The sequence below is a fragment of the Puma concolor genome, chromosome A1 (assembly GCF_028749965.1).
Source record: "Puma concolor isolate L17-30 chromosome A1, mPumCon1.1.hap2, whole genome shotgun sequence".
NCBI lineage: Eukaryota > Metazoa > Chordata > Mammalia > Carnivora > Felidae > Puma > Puma concolor.
Genome location: NC_141667.1, coordinates 138712315 through 138726832, shown reverse-complemented (window position 1 = coordinate 138726832; position 14518 = coordinate 138712315). Strand labels below are relative to the sequence as shown.

Here is a 14518-nt window from a genome sequence, read left to right as displayed (position 1 = left end):
CTATTTGCAACAACACGGAAGGACCTGGAAGACATTATGCTAAGTGAAAGAAGCCAGACACAGAAAGGCCAAAACTGCATCATCTCACTTGTATGTGAAGTCTTACCAAGTCAAACTCCTAAAAGCGTAGAGTGGCATGGTGGTTGCCAGGGCCTGAGAGGTGGGGGACACGGGGAGTGATTGGTCAGAGTAGAATCTTTTAGTTAGGGAGGGTGAGTAAGTGCTGTGGACCTAACGTACAGCATGGTGACAACAGGTAACAATATTCTACTGTATCCTTGAAATTTGCTAAGAGAGTAGATCATCAGTGTTTTCACCACACACACACACACACAAAATGGTACCTACGTACGGTGATGGTTATATTAAATTACTTCGATTGTGGTGCTCATTTCCACAATGTGTATGTATTTCCAAACATCGCACTGTACACCTTAAAATTGGTATGTGTTTTTCAATTATACTTCTATAAAGTGGAGGAAAAAATAAAAAGAAGAAACATTTAAGCGGAGATTCTCTGCAAAGAAAGATCCAGCCCTGTGGATAGGTTATCTGAGGAAGAATGTCCTAGGTACCGGATCACAAGAATGAGTCTGTCAGTCCCTGGGGTCAGAGAGAATATCTGAGCAGCCAGACTGGTGAGCAAGGGGAGGCAGAAGCAAAGTCAAGGAACAGAAAGGCCATTCTTCAGAGGAGCTCATAGGCTAAGGAGTTTGAACTATGGAGAGTTCCTTCCATTCAAGGCAGTGATGCTGGAGATCCCAGAACCATGAGACGGTCTCAACACATGGGGGTGGGGGGGTGCCCTGGTCCCATCGTGAATGATTCAGAGTGTCAGATGATGGAATTTTGAACTAAGAAGAGCAGGTATGTTGATAAATTATCACTCAATGGGGATTATTGTACTGAAGTTCTAGTGGTAAAGTAAAGATCCAAACCCTACAAGAAGCGAAACTCAAGCCAGGGGTGCTCTAGATCTGTCTGGCTGAGTAATTATTTTTCAAATACACTTGGACACTCAACTGTACATTTTTTGCTCTGTTGTAATGAATGGTATTTAAATGAAACGGAAGACTGAGCAGCATACTGTGAAAAGGGTCTGTTACAAGAGCTGGTCCACGCGCCAGCAGGTTCTGATAAAGCCAACGGCCTTTGCTTAAGTTACGTATAGCTTAACATTGAACCTAATATTGAGTGATATTAAAAATTGTGTATATTCAGTAATATTCCAATACTGAATCCAACTTAATTATCTACAGCCTAACATAGAATCATGTACACCAAACCATATACAAAATATAATTACTTTGCTACTTAAGCTAGAATTTATCATTAGAAAGACCAAAGGTTTTGGGAGAAGGCAAAGCACATAAAGTCTACTTACCCTAAAATAAAGGTGTTAATAAAAGTCTGAATGAAAAAAAGGAATGTCCAAACTTCAATCGCCATTTAATAAAAATATGTATTTAATTGCAATTATTTGACTTGCAAGTTAGTCTGAATGTCTCATCATTTAATGAAATTTAAGTCTTCCTGATGTAAGGGATGCATGATGCTCTATCACCTTTTACTGACAAAGAAAAACGTTACAAAAATGACGCTTTAACCTTTGCAACTCCATTCTAATATATAATATATTGGGCATTATCATACATACACTCAGTTTAGGGCAAAGATTTCATCTCCCTAGAGACAGTGTGGGAGGAGTAATGATTAGAGTGTTTTGATAAAGGCTGCCATAAAGTACACTTTTCTTACGTTTGCCTTTGCAAAAGAGTAAAATCACAGGAAAATGCTTTAAAAATAGGTCCAGAGACAGTACTTCCGGATAACCAGAAACATGAAAAATAAACCACTGACTCAAGCGCACAAGAATATCAAGAGATGAGGGTGACAATTCAGTCACCCTTCCCCGCTTTATTTTTCCCTTCCCTGCCATACAAATTACACACAGTGAAGCGCATGTTTCTTAAGAACAGTTGAACAGGTTCTGACAAACGTGTACACCCTAAAAACAGCACCCACACCCCAGAAACTTGCTTCAAGGCCCTTCCCAATTAATGTCCTCATCCTCCTGCTAGAGGCAATCACTCTTACATCACTGTAGCTTAATTTTACCAGTTTCAGTAAATTCATTCAAGAGAATTCTATTACTTAGCGATAAGAAAGAACTGCTGATAGACAACAACACGGATCAAGCTCCAAAAAAATTCTAAGAAGAAAAAGCAAACAGGGGTGTCTGGGTGGCTCAGTCCGTTGAGCGTCCAACTTCGGCTCAGGTCATGATCTTGCGGTTCATGAGTTCGAGCCCCGCATCAGGCTCTGGGCTGACAGATCAGAGCCAGGAGTCTGCTTCAGATTCTGTGTCCCCCCCCTCTCTCCACCCCTCCCCTGCTTGTGCTCTCTGTCTTTCAAAAATGAGTAAACATAAGGGGTGCCTGGGTGGCGTAGTCAGTTAAGCGTCCGACTTCAGCCAGGTCACGATCTCGCAGTCCGTGAGTTCGAGCCCCGCGTCGGGCTCTGGGCTGATGGCTCAGAGCCTGGAGCCTGTTTCCGATTCCGTGTCTCCCTCTCTCTCTGCCCCTCCCCCGTTCATGCTCTGTCTCTCTCTGTCCCAAAAATAAATAAACGTTGAAAAAAAAATTTAAAAATGAGTAAACATAAAAAAAAATTTTTTTTGTAAAGAAAAAGCAAACAGAAAGAAGTACATACAATGTTATTTATGTGAAACTCTAGAAATGCCAACTCTCTCTTCATGACAGATCGCTGGTTGTCTGGAACAAGGGAGAGGGATCAGCAGGAGGAATTAAACGTGGGCAGAAGTCAATTGAGGGGCGAGGGTATATTCACGTGCCAAAACTCACTGAAATGTACACTGAAAATATGTTTACTTGTCTTGTTCAACTATATCTCAATAAAATTTAAAACCCACCGTCAAATGGTCAGTTTGCAAAGAAAAGTTCACCTTGCAAGTCATACTGAGCTTCGAGGTTCAATAAGCAACGAAGCTTTCCTAATTTATTTGGAAAATGTTTCAACATTTTTTTTCTCCAAATATTTTTCTCTAATGCAAAGCCCGCCCCCCTCTTTGATTCCAGTTCCCCATATGTGTGATTTCTTGATATTGCCCTATAATAAACAGGTCAATGAGTCTTCTTCTTTTTTATTATTATTATTTTCACTCTGGGCTTTGGTTTGGCTTATTTATATTGACTTATCTGCAAGTTCACTGATCTCTTCTCATTTTCCAATCTGTTGTTGCAAACTCCAGTGAATTTCTCATCTCAATTCTCAAATTTCCATTTGACCCTTTTGTAGTTCTCATTTCTCTCCTCTGGACCCCAATGTGTTCGAAGATTATACCCATCTTTACCGTCAATTTTTGAAAATATCTGTAATATTTTATTAAATCCATTGGGCTAGAAGGCTCAGGCTACATTTTCTTTTGGTTCAAATTCTAAGGCATTTGTGAATACGTGACATCTTCATCTCAGCAGATGACTGATTTAATGTTTTAGGCATTTTGATATAAACTCGAAGCATAAATACTGTACTCTTTAAACCTAAACCCTCTCCGTCCCATTTATCCAGTAGTTTGGACACGTAACTAGGAGATGTGCACTGGAACTCAAGTTAGGAGTTTTGGGAAAACCACCATTATTGGAAGAAAAAAATCATAAATCCACTGAATTTTTCAATGGTTTCAACATGTTCACTTATATATTACAAAGTGACCCACTAAAATGACCTAAAGTCCAGCTCTACCTTTGGAATTATTATTCCCCCCTCCCCCTCCCCTTCTTTTTTTTAAACAAGTGATAGGTACCTATTATCTTGTTATAAAGAAACAAATACGTTAATGTCTCAGTCCAGCTTCATTTTTAAGTGATGCTGTACCTGTACACCTCCATGTAACTACCACCCACGTTAATATTTGGAACATTTTCATCACCCCCCAATGTCCCTCATCCTTAGTCTGCTTTCCCCTAGAGATAACCAGTTTCCAAGTTCTACTAACAGGAAATACATTTGCCAAATCTTGGAACTCGCGAAAATGAAGTCACATATAAAATACTCTTGTGCGTCCAGACTCGTTTACAGAAGTAATATTGTTGAGATTTAGCTATACTGTGTCAGCAATCAAAAGAATATTCCTTTTTGTTTAGTAATATTTCATTATATAAATATACTGTAATTTCTTAATCCCTGTTTGTACTGATTCTCCTTTGGACTGTTTTCATATTTTGCCTACTATAAATAAAGTTTGCTATGAACATCGTATACATGTTCCTAGGGACACATATTTCCTTTCTCTTGGCTTAATACCTAGAAATGGAATTGCTGTGTCATACGACAGGTTTCCATTTCACATTATCAAACAGCTTACTTACGCTTAGTATATTTAAGGCACATTTTTTTCCACTCTTAAATTCAACTTGCGTTTTTAGATATTACAGATGTATCTTGTATACAACATGCAAATGGGTCTGCTTTTTATCTACTCTTACAATTTCTTTCTAATGAAGTGCTTAATCCATTTATATCTAAAATCAGTATGGATTTGTTCAGATCACTTTAATTCTACTACCTTGCTATTTGTTTTCTATTTATAGCATCTGTTATTTGCTCCAACATTCATTTCTTGAAATTATCTTTTAAGCTTATAAAGTATTTTCTACTATACAATTATATCTTCTTTCTGATTTTTAGCAATATTTCTTGGTGTGTGTGTGTGTCTGTGTGTTTTAGTGTTTCACCTGAAGATTGAAATATGCAATCTTTACCTATCACAGTCTCAATTCAAGTATTACACTACGTAAATAACCATATAATGGTATAATTCATTTAATCCCCACTCAATTCCTTGTATTGAACTCATATATTTTAGTTCAACATATTCTATAGACCCCACAATCCATTATTATTATTTTTGCTTCAAACAGTCAATGGTCTTTTAAAGAACTTCAGCAATCTCATGAGTCTAGAAGACTAAAACAGGAGTTCAGGGACCAAGGCTGCCAAGGGCCTAAAACACAAAGATTTTAGATAAAAAATTAAAAGAATTCAGCTCAACAGTCTGATCTTCCTTGCCCTTTAAGTCATTTGCTAATGTAAGACAAGAAGGCCAAGAAGCAAAAAAAGTAGAGAAGAAAGTAACCGCTATGAATCTGAGAAATTGGACAGGACTTTTATCAGTTTAAGGGTTCTGGGGACATAATAAATGGCATGAAAGGATCACCAATAGGTAAGGTTCTGATAAAAACCCCAAGTATTCAATTGAACCCCAGAAGGGCTACACTCTAAGAGTGAGGTTAAACTAGACATAGTTCATCCTCACGTTCAACATCACTACTCATCAGGGAAATACCAATTAAAACCACAAGAAGATACCACCTTACACCTTTTTAGAATGACCATCATCAAGAAGACAAAATATAACAAAAGCTGGAAGGGATGTGGAGAAAAGGAAACCCTTATACACTGATGGTGAGAATGTAAATGTGTGCAGCCACTATGGAAAACTATATAGAGGATATTCAAAAGGTTAGTAAGAATTACACTTTTGGAAATATGTCCAAAGGAAATGAAACACTAACTCAAAAAGATATCTTCACCCTCATGTTCATAGCAGCATTATTTACAACAGCCAAGACAGTGAAACAAGCTGAGTGTCCATCGATGGATGGATGGATGGATAAGTAAGTTGTGATAGACACACACACACACACACACACACAGAATATTATTAACCCCCACACAAAAAAGAGAAATCCTACCGTTTATGACAACATGGACAGATCCTGAAGTCAACAGACTAAGTTAAATAAGTCAGAGAGAAAAAGGCAAATACCGTATACGATCTTACTTATATAGAATCTTTAAAAAAAGGAAAAGAAAACTAACACAGAAAAACAGATCAGACTTGGCGTTACCAAAGATGGAGGGCAGGGGGGACTGACTGGAAGGTGGGAAGGTGATCAAAGGTACAAACTTCCAGTTATCAAACAAGTACAATGGATGTAACATAAACATGATGACTGTAGCTAATGCTATTGTACGCATGTAGGAAAGCTCTTAAGAGTAAATCTTAAGAGCTCCTATCACAAGGAACTCTCTTTTCCTTTCATTGTATTTTTAGGAGAAGATGAATATTAGCTGAACCTATTGTGCTAATCATTTCATAATATTTGTAAATCAAACCATCAGCTGTATGCCTTCAATTTATGCGGCGATGTAGGTCAATTATTTCTCAATAAAGCTGGGGGGTGGGTGGGGGGGAGGGGGAACTACTAAAAAAAAAAAGCAAAAAGAAATCGACCAGCCTTACAAAGAATGAAACCCAGCTGTGAATCGGCTCAATCTGTTTGGATTAAAGTAATCCATGCCTACTCTAATTGCCTGCCAGAAGCTAAAGAAATCCTCTCTGGAGAAAGGTAACTTTTTTTTTTTTTTTTCCCAGAAACCTCTATTATTTTTAAACTTAATTTCCATAATACAATAAAAAAGTTCTCAGGTATACAAAATAAAAGCTCAGAAAACAAAACAAAAAGGAAACTGATGCACAGGTGATCCAGATACTGGTTTTCAGAAACAGATTTTAACTGTGATTAATGGATCACAAGGGATAACGAGATGGAACAACGAAGCACAAAACCGGAAATTTCTATCAAAAGCATCAAATGGAAATTCTCAAACGCAGACTGAAAAACAACACTATGGGAAGTCAGGAATGCAAGACAGGCCACTTCACACTGGCCAGAAGGGATCAAAGTAAAACTACTCACCGCAGGGGGTTGCGGTGCATTCTGCGGGGAGCTGCTGGCGGTGAAGGTGAGGGGCGGCCCCAGTGGGCTGCAGGGTCTGGGTGCACTAGGTTCGCCGCCCGCCCGCCCTGCCGCCGCCACAAGTCCGGCTGTACCAAAGTCCCGGTGGCCTCTGGACTCCGCCCGATGGCACCATGTGCTGGCGGGCGGAGGGGCCCAGCTCACGGACGCTCATCCTGCTGGACTCCGAAGGGGACAAACTACTGGGCTGCATACTCAAGCCCAAGTTCACTGACTTCACCCTCCCCAGCCGGGAGCAAAGGTTCGAAGGGCCTGGAGGAGGCTGTGCGCGGGCGGGCAACCCCGACAGCAGCTTGGGAAGCACCGACGGCATCCTGCGTCACGGGGTCAGTGGATAACAGCGTAGCCAAACCTCATCAGTTGCTCACCGAGTTGAACTTTGAATATGTAGACACCTGTGAGGCAAAGGGTCTCCCGGGGCTTGCACGCAGTTTCTGCAAAACACACAGTACTGTTTGCCTGATTTACTGTAAGAGCAGCAAGAGGAGGGGCTGTAACCCACGTGTAAAAACGCCTCGCAGCCACAATGTAAATCACTTCCTGGGGGCCACATGCACAGAGGCGACTCGCCACCAGGTTGGGCCTGACAGACGGTTCTGGAATGTTCTAAGGGTGGCTGGCTGACCGTCTTCCTCCTCGGCTTCAATCCTGCCAGTGCCAACTGGGTCAAAGCGCTGCCGTCTGAACGGCCCAGTCAAAACAGCCTCAACTGCACCACCCAGGACCGCTCGGAGCTGAGGCTTCCTGCGCTAACGAGGCAAGATCCCCTTTGAGCAGGAGTAACTGTGGGCTGGGCACATCACCACCCTGCAGATCAATCCGCCGTGTGGAAGCGCTGGGGCAGGAAAATCCTTCCGCCACCTTGCAGGACTTAGAGAAGCCAGGGTTGGGAGGAGCCAGAGAGCGTCGTCCGGCTATAGGAGGACGCCTACCACGACCGGATCCTAGCTGGTCCTCGCATCAAGGTGGACGCCAACTATGATAAGAAACCGGAAGGAGTCCCAGTGTCAAGATAACATTATGGCAAGGCGCCACGTGGTCCTTAACGAGAACACAATTGCCTACTTTACTCTGCCTAAGACTGAGTATGAGTGCTCTGCTAATGAGGCTTCAGCCAGAATTTGTTTGGGATATGCAGCTTACCCAAGGGGACTAGATATGCCTGCGTACAAAGGAAATGGAGTTGGCACCCCCTGTGCAAAGTGATCAGCCACGTCATCGAGATCCCTGTCAATTATGGTGATGAGATCACCACTGAGCTGCAGAGCAGTAATGAACGTGCCTGTGGAGGAAATCATCACTTCCAGGTGGATTTCAGGTGGAAGTCAACCTCGTTCCACAACACGCGGAGCACGCTGAAAACGTTTGCACTGGAGGAGACCTCCATATGGGGTTACATCAGCCACCAGCTGGAGGACATGATCGTCAGATGCCAGCTGCCCCAAAATTTCATGGCAGAAGGACTCCCCAACCTGAACCAGTCTTCAGGTTTACAGATAACGACTGTGCAGTAAAGACCAACAAGCCAGGATGCAGGAACTGTCAGGCACCGGGAAGATGGTCACCTTGGCCCCCATCAGTTACCACCTGGCCGGGGCAAGTGCGCCCCTATTTGTGTTCCAAGTACTATAGGCATCGATCAGCTAACGAGAAGATCCACCAGACAGGGCTGCGAGTCATGCTGTTCTGGATGAGGACTCAGTATCACTTCTGGCCCTGCACAACCAGGTCAAGAGCACGGATAACCTGCCAAGTTCTAGAAGCTGCACCAACTGAAGGAAGAGACGGGGAGCTGTTATTGGCAGAAGAGAAGCCGCACCTGACCCTGAAGCTCGCCACGGAGAACGAGCTGCTTATGAGCACAGATGTAGGTATGGGTGTGGGCAACAGAGACCCCTTTTAATTGATGCACGCTCCCATGCCACTGAGCTGGAGGGAATGCATGGTCCTGGGAGCCAAGTAGCTCCTCTTCACGGGTGACCAATGCCTGAAGAGGTCCCTCTTCAGAAAGGCATTACTACAGCAGATCGTATGAAGAAGGGATTGGATCTCCAGTGACCCCCCGACCGGATGTTCTAGGTGGCCCAGAGCCCAGAGGAGATTGCCAGCTGAAGCAGCTTCTGCCTGAATAGGAAGGAGACTGCAAACACGGAGTAGATCGTCCCAAAGCTGCTGAAGGAAGGTGCCAAGCCAGACCAGATCGGCATCATCAGGCCCTTATCCGGGGCTAGCATCCTACTTGATGCAACACGTGCAATTCAGAGGCTCCCTGCATCCCGGGAAGTAGAATTCACTCACGTGGACACATTCCAGGGCCAGCAAAAGGACTTTATCTAACGCTCCTGCATATGGGCTACTGAGCAACAAGGCATTGGATTTTAAAACAAGCCCAGACAGCTTAACATGGCCCTGACCAAAGCATGATGTGAGGTCCTTGTCATAAGCGACCCAAAGGTCCTGTCCTCACAGCAGCACTGGAAACACCTGCTGAGGCTCCTGAACTCTACCTGTAGTAAAGCTTCCTGCTGCTCAGGAAGCCCAGGGAGCCGGTCAACACCATCTATGCAGGGGTCAGATATGACCCCAGGAGGCTATGACTCCAGGGCCAGGCTATGATCAGAGCAGCCAGAGCTGGCCCTGGAACACGTACTTCCAGACCCATGACCCAGATGGGCATGATCCGTGCCAGGGCCAGCCACACGGCTGCCATGGACATTTCCCATCCCCTTCAACCTGGTTGTGTGGCCTGTGCTGCCTCGGGGGTATTTTGGACAGGCCGACCCAGGGAATCCCAAAAGGCAAGGCCGATCCTGGGGGATGCTGGAAGAACAGCTCTGAGCTTCCTGGGCCCAGCCACAGGCATCTCCCTGCCCACCAGGCCAGTCAGGAGGTGGCATTGCAGCCGTTCTCACTGGGCGCCCTGGCTCAGAGCTCTGTCTTCAGAAGCCAGCCCTCCAAGGTGAGCCAGCCCGAGCTGTCCCAGGACAGTTACCCTTGGCAATCAGTTTCAGTCACACATCGATTGACGTGCCACTGTTGCAAGGCTCCTCGCGGCGGCACAGTGCAGTGATGGGGCTGTCCCAGTACCAGAAGGGGACTCAGTCCAGCAGCTCTTATTTTGAATAATAAAAAGTAAAATAAATCAATGGATACCTGTTTTCCGCTGCTGAAACTGGAGGGCCACTGTTAGCCACAGGAGAGGAGCAACTGAGGGAGAGAAGACCCGAGACAGAACAAGCACCCACCGCTGGCCCACAGGACGAGGAGATGGGAGCCCTCTGCCAGCCCCTGGGCAGGGAGGCCCCATGCCGAAGCAGCCACACTGAGTACCCGGGGCGGAGGGAGGAAGCCCCTTATCTCAGAGTAGGCCTTTCGTCTGTTTGCTCTCTTCTCTTTTATAGAAAGGGGACGGTGTTTTAGAAAGAAGAAAACTTCGCCTTTGAGTGCCCCAGCAGGTCCCTGGCAGGTGGCTCCTTGCAGGTGGCCAGGTTCCACACTGGCCCCCTGTCTGTGTTCTCAGAGGGCTGTCATTGAAAGAAAAAACAGCATTTGCGGGTTTTCTGCATTTTAAAGATTTTTTCAAAGGAGTACTGAAAAATATCTTCGCGCCGAGTTTGTCTCTCATGTGTTAGTGGTGGATGAAGGAGATGGGAGATGGTTAGGATCCTCGAGTTTAGGATCAACACCTGTGACGAGACCCGGAGAAACAGTTCTGCTTTCAGTTTTAGCTGCCAATGGCTGTTCCCACATTGAGGGTGGTGAGGGGGCACCGTGCCAGGCCGGAAAGCTCCCCGGTTCTCTGCTGCACTCTGAAAATCAAAGCGCTGACCATGTCTGGTGGCCTCGCCCCCTTACTCCAAGGGGTTCTGGCAAGACTGGCCGTGAGGCCAGCGAGCAGGAAGGTGGCTATTCTCAGGCCAATGGCTTCTTCCCAGAGTCCTTCCCAAGGATTTGGTGGAAGACAATGGCCAAGAAGGCCCATGTCCGTGGAGATGCCCACAGTCCCTGTGGCCTGTTAGACAAGCTGAGTGCCCCACCCCTCTTTGTTCTCCGAACCACCCCCAGATTTAAAGACCCTCTACCTGTGGGCACAGGTTCAACAAGCAGGGGGTGGTATCAGAAATAAGTTGGTCCTGTGCCAGAGTTTGGAGGAGTCTGTCACATCAGCTAGTGAAGGAGGCATGTACCTGTATGGGAGTTGCAACTGAAAAACATACTGGAGCTTGGAGAACCACCCCTAGGTTCTTGCTCACCGTGGTGACCCCCCAGTGACCACCTAGTTGGGAACCGTGCCTTCCTAGGCAGTAGGGGCCCTGATCTCCCCTTGACACTGGCACTTTTTCGAAGCCTCCAGATTCCAGCTTGTGCACTGGAGAGACAGGGACACCCAGGCCACTTTCCTACTAGCCAGGCTCTTATTTATTACCGCTGCTATCGGGTTTTGGTTCCCCCCCTTTTTTGGTGGGGTGCATAGACACACAGTATGTGTGAGGCATGACCCACTGTGTGACGCACCCCCTGGTGACTCCCGTGCCCACCAATCCCGTCCCACTGTTCCACTCATTGGAATGCTTTGCCACCACTTTGTGCGATGTGCTTTGTTCTCTACCTTCCTAGCGGCAGTGATTCTGAGTTTTCCCAAACCACGGAGCATCTGTACCAAGGCAACTTTGGATTTTTGGTCAATTTGTCTTAAGCTCATTTAGCGCCAATAAAGTCTTAATGAGCACACAAACCAAAAACTACATACGACGGTAACCATGTTGTAAGGAACCGTGACAAAGTCGAGCAGCCAAAGTTGTTACACGTTGTTAGATGGTATACAAAATAATACAAAATCTTTGGGAAAAGATGTGACAGTTTTTAATCAAAGTAAGTAATGTATTTTCCTTATGATCCAGCAATTTCTATGATCTTAGCATTCAAACTAAGACAAACGAGCATACCCAAAAAAAGACCCGAATGAGGGTATTTATAGCAGTTTTGTCATATCTCAAAACTAGAATGAGTTCAGTTGTCCATCTATAGAATAAATTAAAAATAATAGGGTCGCCTGGGTGGCTCAGTTGGTTGAGCGTCCAACTTCAGCTCAGGTCAGGATCTCCCAGTTTGTGAGTTCGAGCCCCATATCAGGCTCTGTGCTGACAGCTCGGGGCCTGGAGCCTGCTTTGGGTTCTTTGTCTCCCTCTCTCTCTGCCCTTCCCTGCTCATACTGTCTCTCTCTCTCAAAAATACATAAACATTAAAAAATTTTAAAAATAAATAAATAAACTGTATAATATTCATACAATGGAATAGTATTCAGCAATAAAAGAGAATGAACTACCAGTATGGATTGAATTGTATCCTCCAAAAAAGAAAGATTGAAGCCTTTACTCCCAATACCTGAGAATTTGACCTTACTTGGAAATGGGATTTTTATAGAAGTAGTCAAGTTAAAATGAAGCTGATGACCAGTAGAACTGGTGTCTTTATAAAAAGGGGGAATTTGGATTCAAAGACTGAAATACAGAGGGAAGATGTTCTGAAGATTCAAAGGGAGAAGACAGTCATGTGACTATAGCGATGCATCTATAAGCCAAGGAATGCCAAAGGTGGCTGCCAGATAGCAAATGCTAGAAGAAGCAAGGAAGAACTCTGCCCTAGAGCTATCAGAGGGACCACGGCCATTCTAGTGCCTTGATTTCAGACTTCTGGTCTCCAAACTTAGAAAATAAATGTCCATTGTTTGAAGCCGCTCAATTTTGCTGTTTTTTATGCCCACCCTGGAAATGAATACAACTACTAAAAAAAATTTACTCTCAGAAGATGATACAGGTGAATAGATAGATGAATCTCAAAAGCCCTATGTTGAGTAAAAAAGCTTTACATGAAAGATGCGTACTGTATAATTCACTTTATACGAAGCTCTACGACAGGTAAATCTTTGGTGGAAAAAAATCACAACAGTGCTTGTTTATGAGCGTGGAAATTGGGGTTGACTGGGAATGGGTATGAGAAAACTTTCTGGGGTGATGATAATGTTCTATATCTTGATAAGAGGTTGGTTAACACAAGTGTCTGCAGTTATTAAAACTCAGCAAATGAATGTTAGCAATTTGTACATTTCATTGTATGTAAATTCTACCTAAAACAAAACACACCCTATAAACAAATGCTGAACTCTAGCTAAAGGTGTCTGTGGCATTTGGAAAGGAGGGTACTGATGTCTGAAATTTAATTTGAAATGCATCAACAAATGAGATGGATTGATGAATAGATACAAAGATGGGTAGGTAGATACGTGATAATGCAACTATAATATACTGTCAATGGTAGAATATAGTTGATGGCTATATGAGTGTTGAATGTAAACTTCTTTCTGTTCTTTTGCGTGTTTGAGTATTTTCATCATAAAATGTTAGAGAAAACAAAAGAGAGTAATGTAGGAGTTAATATCGGAGTTTAACATAGGAGTTTACCAAGAAATTAGACAAAGCTAAAGAGAGGTGTAGTCAGGCTGAAGAATTAAGAAAAGACGGGGCGCCTGGGTGGCGCAGTCAGTTAAGCGTCTGACTTCAGCCAGGTCACGATCTCGCGGTCCGTGAGTTGGAGCCCCGCGTCAGGCTCTGGGCTGATGGCTCGGAGCCTGGAGCCTGTTTCCGATTCTGTGTCTCCCTCTCTCTCTGCCCCTCGCCCGTTCATGCTCTGTCTCTCTCTGTCCCAAAAATAAATAAATGTTGAAAAAAAAATTAAAAAAAAAAAAGAACTGAAAATATAGAAGGGTGCATCAGTGATACTAGAATCAGTGATTTATAAACACTACATAAATTGAGCTGGAATTATAGAAGGGAAGGAGAATGGGATAGAAGCATTTTTTAAAACATACTAGCTCAGAAGTTTTCCAAGCAGATGAAAGACTTCAAGCCACATATTCAGTTAATGAAATGAGTTACAAGCATTTCCGAGGAGTATAAAGAAAACCACAGCTACATACGTCTAGTCAGATTGTTGACAAAAACAGAAAGCTCTCCAGGCATTCAGAGGAGCGACATTCAGACTGAGAGCTCACTTCTCAATGCAATGACATCTTTAAAGTGAGGCACAATGGGGGCACCTGGGTGGCCCAGTCACTTGAGCATCCGACTTCAGCCAAGGTCATGATCAGCCCAGGTCATGAATGACCTAGGTGATAATCTCAGGGTTCGTGGGTCAAGCCCCACGTTGGGCTTTGCTCTGCCAGTGCGAAGCCTGCTTCCATCTCTCTGTCTCCCTCTCTCTCTGCCCCTCACTTGCTTGGGCCTTCTCTCTCCCAAAAATAAACATTAAAATAATTTAAAGTGAGGCACATGGACAGAGCTAGCATTCCTTAGCCTAACCGCTTCACAGACCTTATCCCATTTAATCCTCCTATCTCCCCAGCCCCCAAACTGGGCTGTATTAATGTCCCCATTGTAATAAAATGAAATTGAGACCTGAAAAAGTTAATGATATACATAAATGTGGACAGCTCACCAGTGGTAAAGATTTCAATTTAGCTGCGACAGACTGCAAATATATTCATCTGATATATTATGCTTCCTCCTATATTATAAATGTTCTGCTTTTTTTTCCCTCCCCATCCCTGTCCATCTGCCTAGGCTCTCGATCTTGATATCCGCTGATTCGGCAATCTCCTTGCCAAGTCTTGTAGC

General features: G+C 44.1%; 1 long non-coding RNA gene across 1 annotated transcript in view; it reads right to left on the bottom strand.

The window, feature by feature from the left end:
• LOC147584507 (uncharacterized) overlaps nt 1–7601 on the bottom strand; it is a 280228-nt gene extending 272627 nt beyond the window's left edge. Inside the window, exon 1 of the long non-coding RNA XR_015250532.1 lies at nt 6786–7601. This is a non-coding gene — a long non-coding RNA (uncharacterized LOC147584507). The remainder of the gene's footprint in view (nt 1–6785) is intronic.
• Between the last annotated feature and the right edge of the window lie 6917 nt (nt 7602–14518).